Source organism: Amblyomma maculatum, chromosome 5, assembly GCF_055883805.1.
Source record: "Amblyomma maculatum isolate TAMU_Amacu chromosome 5, ASM5588380v1, whole genome shotgun sequence".
Lineage (NCBI taxonomy): Eukaryota > Metazoa > Arthropoda > Arachnida > Ixodida > Ixodidae > Amblyomma > Amblyomma maculatum.
The window spans coordinates 94703814-94727829 of record NC_139348.1 but is presented as its reverse complement, the minus strand read 5'-3'; the positions used below and the strand labels follow the sequence as shown (position 1 = coordinate 94727829).

Here is a 24016-nt window from a genome sequence, read left to right as displayed (position 1 = left end):
ACGATTTTCGTGGCGTACGTAACTGCAGTCGAGCGGTCAGGTCAGGGTCAACGGGAGCTGGCAATCGAAGCGACGACGGCGGCGACATGTTGGCTCAGAAGTATGAACGAAGGAGCGTGTCGGCGGCAGCAAATTGCGCTCGCTCGCGCCGCCGAATGCTCAAGTGTGAATGAGCCATAAAGGTCGTCTGTGAGAATCCCTCGCACATGTTAAGGTTCATCCCGAAAAACAGTTCTGTGCGCCGTATGGTGCTGATTTGTTTGACACCACTCAGAACCCTGTAGCTGAAACCGGTTTACCTCAATTTTGCCGCCAATGGTGATTGGTGGAGTATAAAAGGCCGGTCTATAATATATTATATGCTAATGCAGCGATTGACATGTGGCATAGAGAAAGCACTCCACTGATGGACCGCCGCTTGCGGCGGGGGCTTGCCTGCCACCGAATTTTTATCTATTGTAGGCCGTCACTGCACCCGCCACCGCTTCGGTGGTGGACGACGGCTGTTAATGCGGCGCGTGTCTTTTTCCACCACTTCCTTTTCTTTCTTGTCTATTTTCTCTTCTGTTGGCACGAGGCAGCGGAGGTGGCTCAGCTACAGAGCCAGTAGCAGGCCCGTGCATTTTCTTTTCCTTCTTCCTACATCCACAACAACAACAGGCTCGGTATCATTGGTTTGGAGGATCGTGACGAATAAGCGAACTTATTTAGGATGTATGTTATGTGCACTTTCCTTTGTTCGTAATCATGTTAACTTTCTCTTTTTGGTCATTTGTAGCCGCTCATGCGAATGTCTAATAAAATTTTTCTAAACAAAACAGAAAAACGAATTATGCTGCAGATGTTAAAACAGCGCTAGAACACGGACAGATAGAAAGAGACAAACACATTGCGCTGAACTGACAACTCGAGTTCTATTCATGGGGCATATCTTTTATGCACAGCGGCTTATAAAAAGTCGACAGCCAGTTACGACTCATGTCCTAACACGTGACCCTCTACCTTCCAAAAAAGCCCTTTCCTTAGCTTGAAGTGTTAGGGAAGTGCTGCTTACGCACGTTTCTATACCATTTACTATGCTTACTGCCTCAATAATTTCTCTTGCTATTTGGTCTCGGTTTCGGCCTATTACTTCCGTCCTTTTGAAGCACGGTTCACACTTGCAGTTTTGACAATGGTAAACAATATTCCCGTCCCTTTTCCGCTTTAAATTGTTCTGGTGCTGACGGATCTCACCATTTAAACAGCGTCTCGCTTGACCAACGTATGTCTTTACGCATGTCAGCGGAATCCTATACGCAACCGAGGACCCCATCATATACAACCCGATTGTGACGCAGTGGGAGCACTTTCTGTCCTGCGAGGATGAGGAAGCACGACGATTTCTCGCACGCCGATCGAGCCACAATGTTAGCAGTGAAGTGCGGCGTCCTGGACCAAGGATCAACCATGGCGCACCAGTGACCAGCAACGGTCACGAACACCTAAAACAATTAGGCAGTGGCTTAGCTCTGGTTAAGCCTGGATATGCAAGCAAAAAGCTTCAGTTATGCTTGGTATAATGCTTATGCTTCGTAGCTTAGCTGGTATTTTGCACATGTTTTATCTATAGGCGTAGACTTGGTTACTCAATGGCATATGTTTATGAGTTCAGCTTTGGCTTTATTTGTTGTTCAGCCAACTCCCAAGCGAGTACTTCTGGATAGGACGAATTCAGTTTCTCAGCTTTTTCTGCGTAGTCTAGCAGCAGCCGCACTCTCCTTCCATGTTGAGTGCTCACATCTATTCCCTGACAAGCGCATTATATAGTCTCCTTGCGCATGCGTAGTAGCGCGCAGTGCATCTGTGGTAAACACGCGGCTGCAACGAAAGGTCAAACAGTGGGCGAGGAGGCGAAGTGCGCAGTTGTAGTGATAGCGAAGAGGCGATGCACATGCGCAGTAGCGCGCGGCTGCGCCGAAAGGTCAGGCAACTGAGTCTGCGGCGGCGACTGCTGCGACGAGGAGCGACCACCTGCGCGGCGCGTGACGTCACTCTGTTTCGCGCATGCGCATAACTCACCAGTTCGGCTCTGACCCGCGTAGTGAAGCTTTCCGCTTCAATATATAAAAAAACTGGTTTTTCCCATACATCTAGATGGCGGACACCATTGCATGGGTGGTCACGTGGTATACCTAGCTAAAAACGTTTGCAGTGCTGAATTGTAGAGCGATGGTGAAAGGGACAAGGAAAGGCAAATGTAAGTAAAGTACTCTCTTTTTCGATTTTGTAAATTCCCCATTTTCGGGGGTGGGCTGAACCTAGCGATAGTGCAATGCCAGGACAACCCGCGGCGCTATCAGAGCAAGTTCTAAAGCAGCACCCAGTTACAAAAATAAGTATAATATCGAAAACCCATTGCGGTCCAGATCAGATATTAAGCTGATAAGAACAGACACTACAAACTATCTTAGCCAAAAGGCCGAGAAGCGATACCTGGCAGTGGTAGCAACATCGGAAGCCATCTAGAATGCACCCGCATTGAGTACACGTTACAGGCAACGAAGCGTGTAATTTATCAAGGCACTGACTCGATCAATTTGCAATCCTCAGGTGTTATCAAATATTGTACGTAGGTATGCAGCGACTGCTTATTTGAGCGTTGCGTTTTGTTCAGGTGTCATGTGTGTTTCTGCAGAGCGACTCGCTCTTTGGATGTCACTTGGCTCTTGTCAAGTGGTGACAGCCGCGGCATGCAATCTTTGCGAGCTTGATTTTATTTTTTTTCCTCCTTTCCGGCGGCAGAGTGCGGGATGAGTGAATGACCATAAGCGCAAAGTTGTATTAGGAGCGGCGGTTGCGCCCTCTTTGTTCGTCTTTTTTGTTTTTGAAGCGAAATGTTCCCTACACCACCTCGGGTCATGGTCAGCGCTGGCTTCCATTTGTCCTTCAAGGAGGAGAAGGACAAACTGTTGCTACGCGGTTCAGGAGTCCTCATGAAAAATGTGGCAGATACTGCGCCTTACCTTTCCTATAAACCAGCACAAAACATGGGCTATCCATTGACCTTCATGGAGTTACAGGACAAAGTGTGGCGATAAATATACTGTCCCTTCCTTTCCCCGATTCCCCCAAAGATCCGGCCGCTTGGCCTTCAAAAAGGGGATGTGACCTTCAGACTAATAAGTGTACGTGTCCACCCCAAATTATACTGCGCCTTCTTTTCCCCAAAACCTCCCTACTGAAAAAACTGTATGGGGCAATAACCTCACATCTTCTCACACAATCTCACTCAATTCACATAAGAAATCACGTACAAGTCGCATATAATTGGATAAGTTCTCATAGTTTCTTGTACATTATCATAAATTATGTACGATATTTTATGATAATGATGTGCACCATATGAGACTCTATGAGATTAAATGACATTTTATGAGGTTATTGCCCCGTAGAACTTTTAGTTTTTGAGTACGGCTAGCTTACAGATAAAATGTGCCCCAAGCGTTGGTGCAGTGTTAAAGATGCCCGACTACGGTTCCGGAGTACCTGGGTTCGAACGCCACCGCCGGCGGCTGTGTTCGATGGAGACGCAACGGCGAGGCTTCCGTGTGCTATGCGATGTCAGCGTACGTTACAGATCCTCAGTTGGTCGAAATTACTCCAGTCGATGGGGACTAGCCTTCAAAAACACATGCCGTCCCGAAAAACCCCACAGTCAAAGAAAGCTAACGATTTGAAGAATGACCCAAACAAAGCCCAAACGGGCGATAAGGTTGTTTTAATAAGGCTTTTTCAGAAAATGGAAGAAATTCAAGAAAAGTTGCAGCCAGAATTGTGGTTAGAACCCAGGCCATCTGCATTCCAGGCGGACAGGCAGCGCATTGGCAGCGTAGGGTATCTTTATTTTTTTTTTTATGAGACGGTATTCACAACACAGCCGTTTCCTATATATATATGAACTTTATTGTATGAACTATTGGAAAACCAATTTGAAATCAAAACAATGCACAATACAGCAGAAGTAGTGCTAACTAAAAGATAGGAAGGGCAGAACACACCACTAAGAGGGAATGCCACTCTGGTTCCAACCCAGTTAGGGCATACACTTACTTTAGATGAACAATCATTCTTCTGGTGTGGTCTTTCGCTGAAACAAGAGATTCGCAGTGGCTGTCCACCATGCATGTTTTCCAAACACTCTAAAAGCCAATTAGAAAGAACATGCCTAACAAGTAAACCACATACGGCAGTGCGGTGAGGTATACCGCATACAATGCGGACTCAAATTGAGCTTGTTTTAATGTCTGTTGCGAGATATTCCAAAAGAATCCTGCATCTTTGAAATTAATGAAAAAATACTCAGTTCTTTCTGGCACATCGCAAAGGCGGGAATTTACTGCGGACAGAAAAATGCTCTTTCTGTGCAATCACGATATAACAGGCAATGTCTGGGTGTGTCGCTTATAGACAAAAAAAAAAAAGCCTTTTTAAATGGCGAGGCAGGCATATACTCTTAAGATATCCCAGTAAAACAAAATACACTGAACGGCACATCGGCGGATGTAAAAACTTGCATACTAAATCCTTGTACAACCATCCCCTTGACATTGTAAACAAAAACACAAGGGAGGAAATAAAAAGTAGGAAACGAACAGCTAACTACAACTCCTGTGTTAAACCCCATAAATGCGGACGGTCACAAGCACCAGGAGGAACAATGAGGGTCGGTAAAACGTTAGCTAAATTTAGCTGCAAGGATGCACGTACTAGCGGGTGGGAAACATCGAGGCAAAACTGCGAAAATATATCTGTCGCAACCAAGGCCGCCAGGCTTTTAGGCCACAAAAGGCCAAAGAGTACTCCAGACAAAAGAAGCGAAAACTCTGGGTATAATTAGGCGGATATAAAGAAGTGAGCAATTAACAATTGGAGTACGTAAGAAACTGTAGTTGCTTTGGCTGGCAACAATAGTTTCAGAGAGGCACCTAGGAAATTCGTTCTGGGGTTTCGTATGGTGCGTATGACTTCCTGAGTGTGTTAGAGAAGTGCAGTAACAATTATTTAAACGAGAAAAAAAAAAAGCGGAATGAAAGGCGATGTTAAATGCTCAATAGTGACAAGCAAACTCCTTCAAGATCTCAGTGAGGAACTATGTCTAAAGGCTGTTGTGATCCAAAAAAGTGATATCGGCAGACTAACAAGGACGCCATCACAGCTGAACAGCTTTCACCCGCCTCCCGGAATGGACAATAACAGTCCACGTTAAGCTCAAATATTTCTAATTGTAATGTCCCGTGTAGCATTAACATGTGCGTGCGAAGTGCTTGATATAATCCGCTATCAATTTAGAGATGACAGTAGCACGTGGGAAGGTTGGCTTATATGAAACACTTTTGAATGGGTTTCGCATATTGAGCACGTAGAAGCTAAACAGATCGTTGGCAGAATAGGCTGCACTTGTCGGCTTCTGTTGCCGTTCAGCAGGGAAGATATTCTTCACGCTATGTAATCATGACAACTAGCTAGGGCAATGGGTATATGGAGATTGCAATGATCTCTTATTCATGGAGCCTTTTCTTGCGCTGTGCTGTCGCTAGCACAACTTACGCGTTGCGTACCTAATCTGTTTCCACTTTTCTCAACAGATAACACGAACTATTTCTTAACAGAGAGAGCCTTAGCAAGCCACCGCACACTTATTATAGACAACGTGCTGCCGTTTCTGCATTGCCGTACTTGGCAAGACGCCACTCGTCATACGTACGGCAATGCTGGACAACTCCCCCAATTGAACACAATGCTGGAGAGGAAGGTGCGGTTTGTAAACTGCAATTGGCAATGCAGATAAAGTAGACTTCTTTTGTTCGTGCTTTAAATGCTGTGACCATGTGAAATTATAAAACGTAAATTGGTTTATGAAAAAGGAAAATCGCAGTGTCTGTAACACTCCTCGAAGGACACCTGAACCGTGCTGTAAGGGAGGGAGCGAGGTGGGACGGAAAGGAGATAGAGAGCAGTGCTGTAATGGAGGCCTACGGGATGATTTAGAGCACCTGGCGATCTCGAACGTGCACTGACATCGCACAGCACACAAGCGCTTCTGGGTGAAACGCAGTGCATATACAGTCTACACTTAGTGAATACATATTTACTTTGCCAAGCAGGAGGGCTGAGTAACGTATTCCGCACTGCAGAAGATTTTACTAGTTTCGTTCATGTCTAGTCTCATAACGAGGTACTGAATTTCTGTGGAATTTGGGTTATGCACGTAAACTTCTATGAAATGAAGACGCTAATGCCGGAAGAAAACCAAAGACGTATTCATTAGAACACTATAAATAGCGCGGCTGCGAAGGAACTCTATTACTCTCACTCCTTGAATATTAGAACAGCTGTCATGCCTTTAACATGCAAGCAGTCACTGTAATACTAACACATACTTGAAGAATAACATTGTTCACTAGGTTGAAAACAGACAATTAAAGAAGAAGTGAGATTCCAAGGAATATGGCTGCTGAAATTTCTGTCATGCGTTTTACTCTCTTTGCTCATCTCTAGGGGATTAGGATGCTTGAGAGCACGTGACGAAGTTTCTCGTGCGTACTAAATTATTTGCAGTTCAATTTGTTTTTTTCCCTCTTTTGGCTTCAACAGCCCATAGGTATGACACCATAGTTTGCTGCAAGTAAATTGTGAGGCATGAAAAAAAAAAAAAAAAAAAACGATCTGAGATCAATTCCTGCTTCGTTGTTGTAACTCATTCCTACTTTTGCGCTAACCTTCCACAAAGGCAAGAGCGGCTGTGAAGAGAGAAAGCTAAAATATAACGATTTCACCGAAACAAATCTCTGGCGTCATAGCCACCTCTCCCACGATGAAAGAGGACGAGCGTGAGATATACGCTAATTATCGAACGTAGGCGAACTACGCCCGATGATTTATGTCTTCTAATCTGTCACGCATCACAACGAAGAAGGAAACGCACGACTATAGTTTTGGCGTGAATGCCCTTGTAGGACTTAAATACACGGCAACGATAAATAATAAAGCGGGAGATGTGTTTTGCATCCCCAAGAAATGACATATATATTAGGCAAGATTATACTATTGGTTTACTGTGAAGACTTATTAAAGCTTTTACTAGTATTCTCAGTTCCTTTAGAAATCTGAAAATGGACGAATGACTCTCAGATGAGTGTTAAAATGTAGGCTGCGAATTGAAAACTCTCGCTTTCCTTTTACAGAGCTCGGCAGCTGATTGCCCGGCTCTTTACATTTGACGCTTTTAAGTCAATTTTTAAGTTTTTCGAATATTTCAAATATATTTGAAATATAAAGGCGATTGACCAAGTGTGGAACATATATAAGGTGTGAATAACAGAAAAAGAAGTAAAAAAATCGAGTCACTATTAAGACATCGCTTTACGGCACTTCACCGGACAAGCTTTCTACAGAGAAGCTCCCCCGCCTCTAAATGAGACAAACGAGTGCAATGTGCAGTACGATCGTCGTGTCGCGGCAAGTTCAAGGCCTTATGAGATCTCTCGATGCTTTTCCGACATGCAGAGAACACGATGCCTGCTCGTCGTGCTCGGGCACCGCGCCATGAAACGAGTAGCGCCTACCCGACGTCATCGGAGGCCATTTCCGCTCGCAAATGGTGGCGCGAAAGGAAAGGTCTTCACCGTGTCATCCATCAGGCGTGATTCAGCGCCGTACTGATCGCACTCTTCAAGCGCGGTACGAGATGATGGAGTGAAAGCGTGATGGCGTCGCGTCGTCCACGCACGCCGACTCGTGGAGTGGCGGTTTCGTGACACGCCGACGGCTGGAAAATGACCGAGTCACGAGGAAATCTTTGGAAAGTGCGCTCCAGATCATGGTCTCTAGGAGAGCTTGGGCAGCGCCGCCTGGTACACGTGGTTGTGCATCCCCCCCCCCCCCCCCACCCCTGTGTGAGGGCATTAGGAATATTTATGACTTTATAGACTGCGTCATTTTCAGTGCTGCTCAGGACTGAGAAAAAGTGTAAACTTAAAGGAGCAAAGGAAACACGAACGGTACTGCGGGGAGGAGGATTCGTGCGGAGAATCATGCGCGCGGTGCTTCAGTAGCATCTCGGTACTGGCCGGCGACGCAGTCCTTACCTAAGCGCTTTCGGATAATGAAGTTGGAATGTAGTAAGGAAACACACAAAAACAAGAGCTCGGAAACCGTTTGAATAACCTGTGGCTGTATATCAATGACGTAGGCTTCAAAGAACTCCTGGTGTGCAAACTAGACTGTTTGCAGATGAATGCTTATCTTTAAAGAGACGTAATTTGTGCCATTGATCACATTGTCAGATCAAGTGGTTTTCGGCAAGGGGACTTCTCTAAACTTGGCTGGCCAGATGAGTGAGGTCCCCCTTCTTCCCTTCATGTGTGATCTTCAAAAAACCACCTAGACTTCCCTTTCTGACACCTTTTGAGATTCCGCACGACAACTGTGAATTTGTTTTTCACTTGAAGCCAACACCAATGGAAAGCATGGTTAAGAAAGCTTTCGCTCGCATACCTAGGTTCAAGCCATGCTTACAGCTCCGTCATTTTTTTTTTTGGATTGTGACTCTATAGGCCCACTTTTTCATTTATCGTGGAACCTTCCCACTCTCCTTCCCTTCTGTGCGCTATTTATTGAAGGTAACTGCGTCCACCATAGAAAGGTGAAAACGCTGCGGAAGCTGATTATTCAGAATTTATTTACAAGGTAGACGTGACAAATATTTTCCGTCTTTTCAGAGCACTACCATTGAGGGAGTTTCATGGGCAAGTGAAAGCGAACTTTTATCATCAGTGGGAACTATATGCGATGTCATAAACACATTATTGCAGCTGCGGCTAAGATATTCAGAATGATTGTCGAAGTTTTACCGACTAATACGAAGCGATTGCACAATTTACGACACCAACGAGTGAAGACGCCATGGTGCCAACGACATCATAAAGAGGCTGACGAATGAAGGAATTTTGGAAAAAACTTCAAATTATAATGGCACCGGGGCGTACTGGAATGGACGGCAGAAACGCAGCTACGCACTCGGAAGCCTCGCAAACGGGTGGGCTTACTGACAGGCACAAAGCCTCCCTCCCCAATTCCCTGTAAAACTCGATAGACTCAAATATTTACCAGAAATGCTCATTGAAGGCTGGCTTGGCAGAGCGATTATGATTCACTACAGTCGTACTAAAACAAAGCATCTCAGCAGGCTTAAGTTAGCCGAGGCAACACCAACGCCAGTTTTTGATAATACAAAAGAGCTCACTCAACCACAAGAGATCTTTCTAAGCAAAGCAATAGCGAATGCACCCTACATACCGCACATACAAGTGGATTCTCGAAATGACACGAAACATTCAAAGAGAACGAAGCACCCCCTGTCAGTAACGGCAGGCTGCAGACCTATACTTTGTCTCACAAGATGTTTGCAGCACCGCGAAAGGCAGAGGCAGCGGTGTAATCAGGATCACGCTCACTACAATAAGGAATTGTGCTCCTACGCACCTATCGCCCCAGAAATTGGCGGGGGGACAGTAGGAGCACAATTCTATACTGTAGTGCGCAGGTGCAAAATGTATTTAGGAGCACAATTGCAAGGGCTCTTCTGCCTTTCCCAGTGCTGCAGATATCTTGTGAGACAAGTATACAATATATTATATGACACTTCACATCTTTTTCACGAGGAAGACACAATATTCAGCGCGTTCCACATTACCACATGCCCACCTTGGCACATGAGATGAAATCAAACACAGCTGTGCAATATGCCATTGCCACAAATGGCAGTGGGAGCAACCTGCTGCGAGGAGTGTAAGAAATGTCAACATACAACTGGCAGGTCTGCAGTGCAGATCGCCTATTTGCATGGGAGCGTGAAGAGAAAACCGAGAAGCGAGATGCTACACCTCCTTCCCTCCTAATAAAGTCCCTAATTGCCCAGAGATGAGAGCCATTCATTCATTCATTCATTCATTCATTCATTCATTCATTCATTCATTCATTCATTCATTCATTCATTCATTCATTCATTCATTTCTCTTCAGAACTGCATAGGAACCGGGCAGCTGTACGGGTGGCGCCGCCTCTCGGCGCATCGCTCAAACGCCGGAATGCGCCGGCCCCGGCCGGAGCATTGCCAGCGCATTGAAGCATACTGTTTGTCGTTGGTTTGTGTAAAAATTGGGAATCCTAAGGTTTAGATGACGTTGTGCGTGAATATACTATCCCCAAGAGAACAGAAAGTTGGGCTAGTTGTGTGAATATGTCCAGTGAAATGAAATCTGGCCAAACAAGGCTGGCGAAACGTGGTGCTTTGTTGGCTCCACTGGCAGCTACGCAAACTCGTCTGACGTTTTTAAGTCGATTCATTTCTACGAGTTTACACAGAAGCATGAGGGGCGGGTGACCTAAACATGGTTCTTTGAAAGGCAAAGGCACGAATCTACGTATTTGGTTACTGTGTGGTAATGGAAAGTACCGAATTTTTAAAATTCCGTTTGCTACCGGATGCTCTGTGCCTTCTGTTCCCCAGGAGTGACGGCATGAGAGCCTCGGAGTCGAAGCCGCACTCCTTCATCTGTAGTCACTTTATTGACAATTGGTAATCAAAGTAACCCAACAACGTAAGTTTTAACGCTAGCATTTCCCCGCCTGTGTACAAGAAAAACCCAGCACGGAAAAAGAAAAGGCAGCTCCACCATCGTCGTTCGGGCTGCGTTACGATCTTCAGTGATGGGCAGAAACAATGTTTGTGCAGATACTTTCGCTGACATAGTCACAGATAATTTACTTTTTTCTCTTAGCAGAAAGCAGATAGGAGACATGAACAATTCCTATTACCATGACCTTGTCATTTTTCCTCTATTCGTTTGTCAACCAATGAAAATGCGCTGAGAGTTCTGCGTTGATACTCTTAGAATTTGTTAACATTTGTTTGTGACATGTCCATTTTGCCTTATAAAATCATTCATTTCACAGCTCAATCAATACCGCATGGTCACAAAATCTGCTATCGGCTTCATATAAAAGTCGAGCAAGAAAAAAAAATACAATTTAATGTGTGGAAACGAGCATAAACGTAGCATTTTTTTTTTAATTTCGAAGGCCGTGTAGCAGTTTATTTTTTTATTTCGCATTCACGTTGCACCTGACACGGCTTTACGTATTTTCTCAGCAGCGTCCATTTCCTGGCCCACCTAAATACATGTGTTTCTCATCGGCGTTTTAGTGAACGTGAGATTTCCTGATCGTGGCGTAGTATGACAAGACCGTTTTACCTCTCTCAGAAATTGCTTCTATGGCCAATGTAAACAGATTACACAGTAGTCCGGCAAGCTGCAGTGACAAAGTTGTAAAAAGAATGGCTTTCAGTTATCCGGATTCCTTTACGTGCAAATAGAAAACTACATACATGGTCGTGTCCCCTCACATTCATCGCACGTTCGTGGTACGCTGAGAAAGTAGACCACCTTGGCGAACGAGCCATCAGAGGGATTCATTTATAATAGAACGCTCTCTTGGTTGTTGGTGGCTTATCTTACAACACAGCACAGTGTGTTTTTTTTTTCGATTGCATTTAACAGTTTGACAGAATTGAACTATTGCCTTCACATGTTCAAGGCAGGTGCGGTCAATCGCATTGAACTTCCTGCGCTGAGAGAACGCTAGCAGGAAATTTAATTTTTTTTTTCTTTTCAGAACCTCCGCCGCATGTCGGGAGAAAGGCATGTATAGTATAATATTTTCTAAGTCAATTATATGTCGCAGCTTCGACGTGTTCAACAAGAGCATTGTCGTATATGTAAAAATAATGTTGAGGTGGTATTACTCATTTGGCTTATATTATGATTAAGTTTGATAGTCTCAAGGTCGGGTTCAGTGAGCTATTGTAGCGTAATTGTGCAGGAAGTCCTGAAAGTATATGTGTGTTTGCTATTCCAACCATAAATAGGATCCTACTTTTGTCTTGCTTGTGTATTTTTCTCCTTTTACAGCTCTCGTTGCAAGGTTGAAACTGGAATGTCATTTGCTATTATTCTACTCTGAATCGTTTGAGCCTAGCTATTACCAAAAAAGACAGGTGCAGCCTCTTTTTCAGTTTACATGAACGCTTACCACTACCACTACTACGGCGCCACGGCTACGGCTCGGCGGTATTTGATCTTCAGGCAGGTTTCGACTAGACCTAATATAAGATGGACGCGCTGTGCAGGCGCAATTCCCGTCTTTGAAGTCGCCTTAACAAGTGCCTAACGAAGGTGTTCCTAGCGCATGGTGAAATCACGCGCGCGGCATTTTCGAATATATAACACGCACGCCCTGCCGAGAACGGCCCTTTTCGTTTTCAAGTTTTCCCGGTCAAAAAATACTCCTTGCGATTACGCAACGCAGCCAAAGCTCTCATAACCACACCGCAAAACGACGGGTTCGACATGCTCAAAAACGCCTCGCAGAACGGCAAGGACTGCGCCGCTCAGCTGCCTCGGCATTCCGCTGTTTCGGCACTCCGCCGCGGGCGGCGCTGTTCCACCGAGGCGACGGTGGCGCCATACAAAGGCCGCCCTGTCCCTATATCTTTGTTTTACTTAGCAATGAGTGTATATATATATAATATATATATATATATATATATATATATATATATATATATATATATATATATATATATATATATATATATATATATATATATGAGGAGAAAATTTGCTTTCATAGCTAGGTTGCCAGGAAATGCGAGTCTTCAACATGAGTGTAAAATGAGCGATATGCTGTAGCAGCTGGTTCTGGAGTTTGCACACGAGTGTTTTCATGAACAACTGTGCTGCTCCAATTTCTAGGTCACAGGCAAAGCGGAATTTTTCGAAAATTACTGCACATTATTTTAACTGCTTAACTACGTGAGTGATGCGTCTTTTATCTTGCCTGTAAACATATTAACCATTTGAACCTGCCCATGCTTTATGCCCATGTGTGAAAAGTACGTGCTACCCTGTGCCTATACTGAATGCCTCTCGCGCAGCAAGCGCAGGTTGAAGCTTTTGCTATTTGCCGTCTTTAGTGTGCTTTCTTCGCCCGGGTAATTCGAACGTAGCGCTATACGCTGTTCATCAACAACACGTGCACCTCCTCCCTGGTAAAAGAAGAACGAATTAGCGGTTTTCTCGGAATGAATAGGGCGGCATCTGAAGGTATCGTATCGACATAATGAGGTGCCGCATTCTATGCGAGGTCTGAATTGGAGACTACAACCTTGGACGCAGCGTTAAGGCATTTTTCTCGAAGCGTCTACCGTTATTTGCCGGATGCAAGTGATGCGAGACTGGCTACGTCTGGAATCTGGAAAACGATAGGCTTACATTGAAAAAAAAAAAAAAATACACCAAAATGCAAGGAACAGAAGTTCATGAAAGACAGATAAGGACCTATCATGGAGAGGAAAAGGCGTTCGTTGTCCTCGCCTGGAAAAGCAGCGGAGTGCGCACGTGCTATGTGAGAAGCTTTTGTAAGAACAGCGTAGTACCGAAGATTTCACGCCAGCCATCTTAAGCTGTGTCGGTTTCATACAAAAAGCAGCCCTGCGCTCTCGCGTCTCTCGTGCCGACTGTGTACATCTTTGTCCCCGTGTCTTGCACTGTTTTTCCACAATTGAAAAGTTAATTGTCAGGCTTTAGTCAACTGTAGCAACAATAAAGTTACCTCTGCAAATTTGTGACTTTTACCAACAACCAAATTATTTCAAAATGTTTACTTTACAAATTGTATACAACGTTTCCGTTAATACCTTGTATATTGCAGATGGGCAAATAGAAATAACAAATCTAAGGAAAGTAAAGAAAAAAAAACGACGATTTATCTTGTTTACGCCAAATGAGGATAAGGCGAGGCCTTCGGAATTGTGCAGTTTGGTTTTGATTTCGGTTTGGCACTCGGTTTTCATGTCAAGGATGGTTCATAAAAAATGGCGATATCGAAGAATGGGAGCCCTAGTGCTAGCTTTCATTCAAGCGTGTGGTCAGTAAAGGTGATCTGATGGGGCCTCCGGGGTTCGAAACCCACTTTTAGCCATAAGGTATCTTACTTTAGTTTATCTAAGGTCAGGATTAGCATGACAGCTATCTGCAATATTGTTGAGTGGGGCTCCAAGGGCTAGCGCTCTAGAGCACACACCATGACCGGCTTCGAACGACGGCTAGTTTTAGAGGGCGAAGCTAGATGGCGGCTCCTGTTTGAGAGCTTCAGCTGTCACCTAAACGCTCCTTTTGAGCTTTCGAACACCATTTGCTATATACTCTGCAGGGTACCTTTGAGTCCAGCATCCTTATTCCGCCAATATTTGACTCAATTCGAGCAAATATATATATATATATATATATATATATATATATATATATATATATATATATATATATATATATATATATATATATTAATGTTTTTATTAAGACAGACGTTTCAAGAGAGCGCGCTTCAACGCATCCTGCACTACTCTACATTGAGCAAACTGAACAAAAAATTCCTCCCGTGTTTATCAATCAATGTTTGCGCATTTATGAAATAAGTTGAAATCTGGCATCTTACTGTAGTAAAGAAATAACCTTCCTGTGGTTTAAAAGCCCGTCCATAAATATACTCATCTTCACGGAAAAAGGTTATGGTTTAACGTATTTCTTTGTTTGAAGGCCAAACTATGCGAGGGACATTAATGCGTAAAGTGGCATTTTAAAATTTTATAATAATTTCACAAATGAAGCGCTCGCAATACTCATTTGGAGATGTTGCAATTCTATGTGCACTGCTAAACTGCCCGCTGGATACGACTGGGTGAATTATTGATAGCGCTCACTGACTTGCACGTTTTCGCGAGTCCTTCTTGCAAGGTGCTATTCCGCATGGCACTTCATGCCTGCAGAAAAGCCTAACCATACGAATTGCCTGGCACACAATCGTTCGGAGATGCATAGTTTCAGTGCGAGGTCTTAATGTCAGGGAGGTTCTTAGGGCGGGGGAGGGCGGGGGGGATGAAACCAAAATTTAAAATGTGTCTCAAACCCCTCGCGCTCGAATGCACAGGTATTGCATGAATCCTAAGCAAATACTTTTTATTCTTGTCAGTAGTGATCGCATCATTTCTTCTATCTTGGTTTCGAAAACTTTGCCGTGAGGTTTAGTAAGAATCAGTACCATGTTTTCTAAATTCTGGGCAGGAGAGAAATCAAGAGCCGATCGTTCTACCCAAAGGCTGCATTTGACGTATTTTGCGTACATGCTAACTCTTGCAGACTTCACCAGTTGGCGCTGACTGAGTGAATTGTCGATGCTTGCACGATATTATTAAAACATTGAGAGGCTGTACTTGTCGTATGTCAAGCAGAGAAGCCTTGTTCGTTTTTCTTAGACGTGTATTTACAACTTGCGCTTTTTCTTTAATGTGTATATGAAGCACAATTCTTAAACAATTCTTACATTTTTTTACTTTTACAAAATCTCAGCGCAGCATTACGCCAGGACGGCTTCTCGCACTGTCCTCGGTGTCAAGAGTGCAAAGACAGGGGTTTCACAAATGACATTATGTTACAAGTTCCGGCGCTTCATCTTACTGCGAGCTGTGCCACGTCAGATAAACGTCGCGCACACTGACAAAGCCTGGGAATCGTTTTTTCTTAGTGCGAAAGCCGTCATACGTCTACCGCCAAGAACCTTGTCCGTTCTTTTCCGCTTGTGCCATCGCTGATTGGCTAAGCAGTTGCGTGGCGTCACAACCACATGGCCTCGCGCGGGTAATTCAAGCTAACTCCTATATAGCGGCTCCAACGTAGGAGTCTCGTCGTCGGGTCGTTCAAGTTCGCCAGCTAACAGAGTTAGGGATGCAGCTCATGACTGAGCACTTACTCACAATTAGCTCTTGTAGTGTTTTCGTACTAATTTTAACGGATTCCGACTGGTCAGATTCGAAATCAGGCACTCAGATGCAGTGGTAGAACATTTTAACCACTCAGCCACCCTGTTTTTTTTTCAACATGGTATTTGTTACAATGAAACAATGCTGTATATAAACTATGTGAAAAAAAAAATAATATCAACACGGCCTAATATACGACACAAGTAAGGAACAATGCACTAGGAACTAGGAGTACATCAAAAAGATTGAGTACCATTCTTATAAAACTCCGAGTGAGGCACCGAAGCAGATCTTTTCTCTCGTTATAAGCTAGTTTAAGTAGGGTGAAACATTCACCATTTCACGCGGCGGTTCCCAGATGGCGCGGCAAGTGGGGATAAACCTGTGGCCTCCAAGATGAAGCGCACCGTGGCACCGCGGAGGTGATAGCCGAGGAAACGGTGAAACAATTACCATTTGACGCGGCGGCTCTCAGATGGCGCCACATATAAAGCTGAAACTGCACTGCACAAGAACCATAGCTACAGAAAGCCCTTTACGTAAACCGTCCGGTAAAAGACAATTTTAGGTTACGCGACGTCATCGCAGGAAAGATGAAGATTAATCGGTTTACCAAGTCCCTTGCGGAAACGTTAATAAGCTAAGCGTCATGTAAATAACGTGAATTACTCAAAATTAAAGCAAGTAAGACGAAAAAAAGGCACATGCTTTCAAATTATAATCCGTTTAATAGAGCAACCCTTGCGAAATTCTTACTCCGTCTAAGTGATAAATTAAGAGAAAGGCCGTCTTTAAAAATTTCTGCCCTCAACAGATTTGTAAAAAAAAGAAATCCGCCAGCCGCTTTTTCTCTCTTTATTTTCTTGTCCGCCTCAAATCTTGCCCCTAGAGACTTCCCTTAGATGAAGCCAGACTTTAAGCACTGGTGACGGTTAGCGAAATTTTCCACAGACGGGTGCTTCGATGGCCAACACCGCTCTCTCAGGCGACATGTTGGGGCCTATTCCCTGGGCGGCTGCATGGTGCACAGTAAGGTGGAGGGTTGTTTTGAAGAAACAAATTACCACTATCGAATGAATTCCGCAAATATGATGCTCTACCAAGATAGTATGATATATCAGAGACTTCCAACAGCCTCGGGAAGGAACAGCAGTTTACGTTAGGTAGCGAAGCACTGGAAGTAGTAGGCGAATATGTCAACTTAGGACAGGTAGTAACCGCAGATCCGGACCAAACAAGAAGAATAAGATTGGGATGGAGCGCATTTGGTAAGCACTCGCAGATTATGAGTAGCAGCTTACCGGTATCTATCAAGAGGAAAGTATACAAAAGTTGCATCTTACCTGTACTCACCTATGGGGCTGAAACGTGGAGGCTAACCAAGAGAGTTCTACTTAAGTTGAGGTCAACCCAGAGGGCTATGGAACGAAAAATGGTAGGGGTAACATTAAGAGATAGGAAGCGTGCAGATTGGGTCAGAGAAATAACTCAAGTTAATGACATTCTAGTGGAAATCAAGAAAAAGAAATGGGCATAGGCAGGACATGTAGTGCGAAGAGAGGATAACCGATGGTCGCTTAGGGTAACAAACTGGACTCCAAGGGAAGGAAAGCGTAGCAGGGGGCGGCAGAAAGTTAGGTGGGCGGATGAGATTAAGAAGTTCGCAGGGGTCAAGTGGATGCAGCTAGCACAGAACCGGGTTAAGTGGAGAAATATGGGAGAGGCCTTCGCCCTGCAGTGGGTATAATCAGGCTGATGATGATGATGATGACCAGAGACTTGCAGTGAATCGTAGTTTGCTATGTTAAAGCATATTATGTGCCATCATCGCAGCTGATTTGCCGGTATACACACATGCTTTTGAGTGGTCGTGCCATGGGGCAACGAAAGCAGCCATTTCATCAAAATTTCTCGAGCTCGACATTAGCGCCGTTTACATGTACCTGAGAGGGTTGCGTTGAGTTGAGCTATAGGATAGTGAAATCAAGAGAAATAGCTGAACAGGAATGAAGCGAAGGCGCCGCGCGAGCAAGCATCAAGAAGGCTGGAGTGAAAACCTGAATCCCCATCTGCTAGATTTTCATCTGTACGCGAGGCGCAACCGCAATTGCAGCTTGTAGGAGCGGGCTCATGTAAACTTGGCAGATCGGGTCAAGTTTACACAACCCAATGCCTCAACCCGCCTTACGCTGTGGGATACATGTGAACAGGGCTGATCGAAATAACGAATGCATTTTTAACAGTCAGGATGACTTATTTCCAACTGCACAAAGCCTGCAAGAAAAGGCGGAAAAAGAGCAAGAAGGCTCTTGTCAATAACGCCATCACCACATCGGGAAATTTATGGGCGTGTTTTAGTCTACTCCCACATGTCTTACACCCTGATTTTCTAATGCGAAAACGTTCACCGAAAATTCAGCGTCGGCCGCCGGCGCTGCCGTTGTGAGTGAGAAATCATGAGAATGGTGCTGGCAGTCGGAAACTGGCAGTTGACGTGGCCGAGCAAAGACTGGACGCATTGTTGTGTGTCGACGTTACGTTTGGCAGGAGCTACCGACGCGGGCCTCACCTGTCACATAGGAGGGCGGTACCGGAATCAGCCTGCCACGACCCTCGCTTTCATGTTAGGCCATGCAGACACGCACATAAAGATTGGTTAAAGCACGGCTTTACATGTGGGCTGGTAGCCTACGCTTTTGCATCATACCTTTAAAAGCGGAGCTTAAGCATCCGCCCTAATTTGTTTTTCTCTTATTGCGAATGCAATACTATGCCAGGTTTCGGCCCGTCGCGTAGTCCGTGGCCGCAGTCACAAATGACCTTGAACATCCGCGAAGAAGATGATGATGAAGATGAAGGAGACGATGATGAAGAAGAAGATGATGATGAAGAAGAAGGTGAAGAAGAAGATGAAGAAGGAGATGATGGAGAAGAAGAAGAAGATGATGATGATAAAGAAGAAGATGAAGAAGAGGTGAAGAAGAATTCTCGGTCACCCGCAGCTAATGCTTTCGCCCCGTATTCATTTTATCAGCGTTGAACCCTTCTCATTTTTTTTTTTGCGCTTGACTCTGCATGATTGGAGCAATTTTTTCGGAGGCAGGCGGAATTTAGTCCTTCGATTTACCTTTGGCGGATTAGCTTATTTGTTACGGTGTCCGTAAGGTGGGCCATTGAGTTGACCTCCATTTACGATTGTTATCTATTTACGCTGTTGTGGGGACAAGTTGTTGTTAATGGGTGCACGCGTATACTTGGGCAATGATCTTCGCTATACTCACGCAGAACATGTTCACTGTGCGGTGGTGTGAATTGGGGTTCGTCAACAAATGTCGCTAGATGCGCTTGCACTGGAACGTGTTTGCGGGAAATAGCATCATTATTGTAGATAACGGTCTGACTTGGGAATAGCTTTCCTTTGAGTCGGTTTGACCGCTGTAAACGCACGCCAAATCTTGGCGTAAATGGGCTTTTCTCGTCAGATGGGAAAGAGAGTTATTTTACGAAGACTGGCGGCGTGTCTCTACGGAAAGAGAGATGTATGGAATTCCAGGACTTTTGACATAGAAGTAGTACCGAACGGGTTTCGAGGAAATGCTTTCTGTTCCACAATAATCGAATGACCTAGTTATAAACTGCATCATATCGAAGTGAGCCAATATGTTGCTGGTCATACTGGAAATTGTATTCCTCAAGTTTCTTAGTGAAGCGATCGATCTTAATTTTCTCCTTGGTTTCTCCTTTGCGTCTTGTAAAGAAAACAAAAACATATTTCGATTAAATTTGTCCTCTCGAGCGACGACTTATAGCTATAGAAGGATACAAGCTAGAGAGCTGATGAAAAGGTATGCACTAAAACTAGAATATTGGTGATCGAAAATGGCGCTCCTTCTCCCACCGTCAGTGCAGCACATGCTGGCGCACTAGAAAAAAAAAAGTGAATAAAAGTCGCAATGGCGCATCACCCACGCCCCGTATCGCCCGCGTCACTTGAGAGTGTCCATTGAGTAGGTGCACCCCGCAAGCCCCAATGACGTAATCGGGAAGAGAGTTCGCAAGGAGGTTCCGCCCTAACCGGTTGCGAGTGTTCCCCTGGAGCACTTCTTAAGAATTATTTTTAAGTTACACGCTTCACTAGAAACTTTTAAATCTGACTCGAAAACTCACAAACATCACCTCTATAGATTTCTTGCATTACAATACTACCGTACAAGGCCAGGTACTCTTTAAAAACAGCAGTTGCTAACTATGGGCCATGGTTACGTGGCATGTACATTATCCCGCTGAACAGTAGAAATAATTTTTTGAAATTTGGCCACAAGAAACAAGCCAAAGGCCCTCAAATTCGTAGGCTTATAATTTGGTATGCTGCCTAGCTTTTTATATAGGTAACTATATAGAATAGCTTTAACGGTGTACTGCTTTCTCATGAGGAGGAATTGTCGTGGCGCTACTGCCGACTTGAGTTCTACCCGACCATACAACGCAGCAAGACGCCGTCGCATCGTACTATCTACCTATCGCTAGTTAACACTAACGCAACATTGGTGCACGATTTTCTTGTTGAATAAAATAAAGAAAAACATGCACCCAAAACATTAGCTCCGCGAACATAATTATTCCACGCTGACTTTTCGTGCTACTGGTACATCCGCGAAACTGGTGTTGTGAACTTTTCTTCATGTTCATACAACGAGTGTAGCTTAATCGTCTCCAGTTCGGTGAACTTCATGCTCTATATTAAGAATAGGATCGAAAGCACTGAAATAGTCGCAATCAATTTTCAATGCAGCCAGCAGTGAAGAGAACGCGTTAGATTGGATACTGCCTGCAGCTACAGTGACTCAGCTATATACAAAATAGAGTTCAAAACACCATGACTGCACCATGATCATAACTACTAGACGAAAAACAAAATATTGCAGCAAACCATTCAAATCTGTATTGGTTGTTTTTTCGACAGCCGCCGGAAATTATCAATACAGCGAAGGACTCAAAGTCACAAAGGACTAGGACAATAGCGCGCTATTGTCCTGTTCCCTCCTCGTCCTTTGTGATTTTGAGCGCTTCGCTGTATTGACGATGAAACCAACACGCCCAAAACATTTTCCCTGCCGGAAATTAACGCGGCTTTATCACTCTGATTCTGGCGCGTGTATCAATTCTGTGTTCTTTGTTTTATCATGCTCGTTGTCGCAAACCGCAGTTTTATCAGTTTCTTTCTTGCGCAAGGTGCTCCGAGATGTTTCTAGAAGATTCCGGCCACTCGTATATATCTTTCTGCAATGTTTTAGGTTGTGCTAGTCACTGTCTGCGGCTTTACCACTATCTTTCTTCGCAGTCTTTAAATTGAGCTGACGCGTGAAACCGGCTTTCTTAGTTGGGACGACCGACGAACCACGTTTGTTGTTTTCGCCCGCGCCGATTCACTTAGTTCTTTTGCGGGCGCAAGTCAGCCCAACAGAGTTCTTTCAGTGAACCGCCAGGCTCTTCATTTGTCGTCATCGGCTTGGTCACCACCACGTGACAATATGCGCTGTCTTCTTCAGTTCAGTCATGTCATGGCAGTCATCAGGATAAACAACGCCATACGCACATACGCACTATGCTCGCAGTATGCGATCATCGAGTGGGGACCAACATGTGCCAGGCCAAAGTGAAAACCGTGGCGCAGTACATAGGGTGCCCCCCCCCCCCCCCCCCCCCTGAAAGCGAAGGCGAGGACATCGAGGCACCCTATTTCAGAGCTTACGCGAGCATGAGTTCGAGTGTACCGGAGAGATGAAAGACACGAGTACATTCCCAGTCCTGTCAATTTGTTATCGAACACTCGGACTGGCATCAGCATTGGCACCAGCACCACTGGTATGAGCATCAACACTGGCTTCAGTAGACTGGCATCAGCATCAACACTCGGACCTGGCATCAGCATTGGCATCAGCACCACTGGCATGAGCATCAGCAGACTGGCATCAGCATCAATACTCGGACTGGCATCAGCATTGGCATCAGCACCGCTGGCACATTTAGCATAGAATTTTCTCTCACTCTTCAATTTTTCTACCCGTTTCTCCTGGCCTGATCCAGAAACTTTGTGATCCCCCGATACAAAGGGGAATGGCCGCATCAGCATCAGCATCATGGAGCATCAGCAGACTGGCATATCAGCATCAACACTCGGACTGGCCATCAGCATTGGCATCAGCATCAGTGGCATGAGCGTCAACACTGGCATCAGCAGACTGGCATCAGCATCAACACTCGGACTGGCATCAGCACCACTGGCATGAGCATCAGCAGACTGGCATCAACATCAATACTCGGACTGGCATCAGCATTGGCATCAGCACCGCTGGCATGAGCATCAGCAGACTGGCATCAGCATCAACACTTGGACTGGCATCAGCATTGGCATCACTGGCATGAGCGTCAGCACTGGCATCAGCAGACTGGCATCAGCATCAACACTCGGAATGGCATCAGTCTGCCTCGGAACTCGCTTTACCAGTAGGGTAAACTGGTATGAATTTTCTTAAAATACTTCGCTATGCTTTACTTGTAATACTTGCTATTATAAATGCGTTCTGAAACGATTATCTGGTTTTGGATATGAATAACTGATATCGACTCAAGGGATACGTACAACAGAGTGCGTACGGTAAAATACTCAGAAGCGGCGAACTTTAACACTGCAAAATTCCTCAATCGCGCAATAGCTAGTTGAGGCTTCAGTATGGGCAAAAACAAACAAATTCGCGAACAGTTGATCACGTAGCATCTGGCTCGTTTTTTTCTTCGGCTTTAGAGCTTCCGTGAGGACTACGAGAGCTATCTGCAGGGAAACTAAGAAGGGATGGCCCTCGAAGCATGGCGTCCATTGCAGTGAATATGTTACACTGCCTTCTAATAAGACAGAGATCGGCATCATTTGAGCACACATCTTGTTCGGCGCTCAGAGGTTACGGTGGTTTTGTAGCCAGTTGGATCATGCGGAAGCCCACATCGAACACATGTATCGGTTGTGTCTCATGCAGGGCAGGGCATTAACGTGCGCTTTTATGTCCGCCAGAAATTTGGACAACGCAGCCTTGCTTGGGTTCACTCAGCATTCCGGGTTTTACCGCGGGGAACCAGCAGGTTTTATAGCAGAGCATTTACACACAACAGGTCTTTTTATAGTCTCTGGAACTCATCACGCGAACTTTATTCGCTCTCGTCGTGGGTGGTCCGTAATTCATGCATGTCTATAGTGTTTTAGAAGCACGTACACAACTGGTTCTTGCCGCTGTCGAAGTCTGTGTTTCGAAGGATTGCACAATACTTGATTTGCATATCGTGACGAAGTGTTTTCAATCCTCTTTCCTAAAGAAGAGCGACAAAACGGCGCCCAAGGTGGTTTGAACTCTCCATCACGGTGCGAAACCAAACGACGAGCTTCGAAAAGCAAGGTGCCCGTGTGCTGTGCGATGTCAGTGCACGTTAAGGAACCCCAGGTGCACGGTCGAAATTTCCGGAGTCCTCCACTACAGGGTCTCTCATAGCCTGAGTCGCTTTGGGACGTTAAACCCCACAAAACCACAACAGGAAGGCTGATAGGAACAAGTGTATGGACAGGAAGCGCACTTTATCGCTGTTTTGTTACAGATCTCCGCCCTTCCCCTCTTCAGGCACGCGTAACTGAAGAGGAGAGTGGAAACATGACTTTGAAGATGTGGTAGTGCTAGTTCTCGCATCGAATCAGCGACAGTGGCTCAGTGGTAGTAATACTGCTGCCTACAAGTTATATGTATGGTTCTTGGCGCTGGGAACCCTGGGAACGAGACGGCTCACATGAATGCTCGAGGTTTCGTCAGCCGAGTAGGTGAGCCGGACGTTCCGGGAAGGTCCACGAGAGATGGGCTGGTATCCTTTCATGACATTACTAATCATTTCAAACTTGAGCGGAGGATTTACCCACCCCCGGACAAGCAATTGGTCAAGGCGCAGGAATGCGTCTGGCGACGATTGCAGACTAGATGTTTCTTCAGCCCATACGTGTTGAGCAAAATCTACCCGGACATTCAGCCGGAGTGCAAATGGTGTCAGGAATTGGCAACC

General features: G+C 45.1%; 1 non-coding gene across 1 annotated transcript; it reads right to left on the bottom strand.

Annotated features, from left to right (window-relative positions):
• Positions 1–2284: 2284 nt before the first annotated feature.
• On the bottom strand, positions 2285–2473 carry LOC146188810 (U2 spliceosomal RNA). The gene has a single exon (XR_014707752.1). It is a non-coding gene; the product is annotated as a U2 spliceosomal RNA (small nuclear RNA).
• Between the last annotated feature and the right edge of the window lie 21543 nt (positions 2474–24016).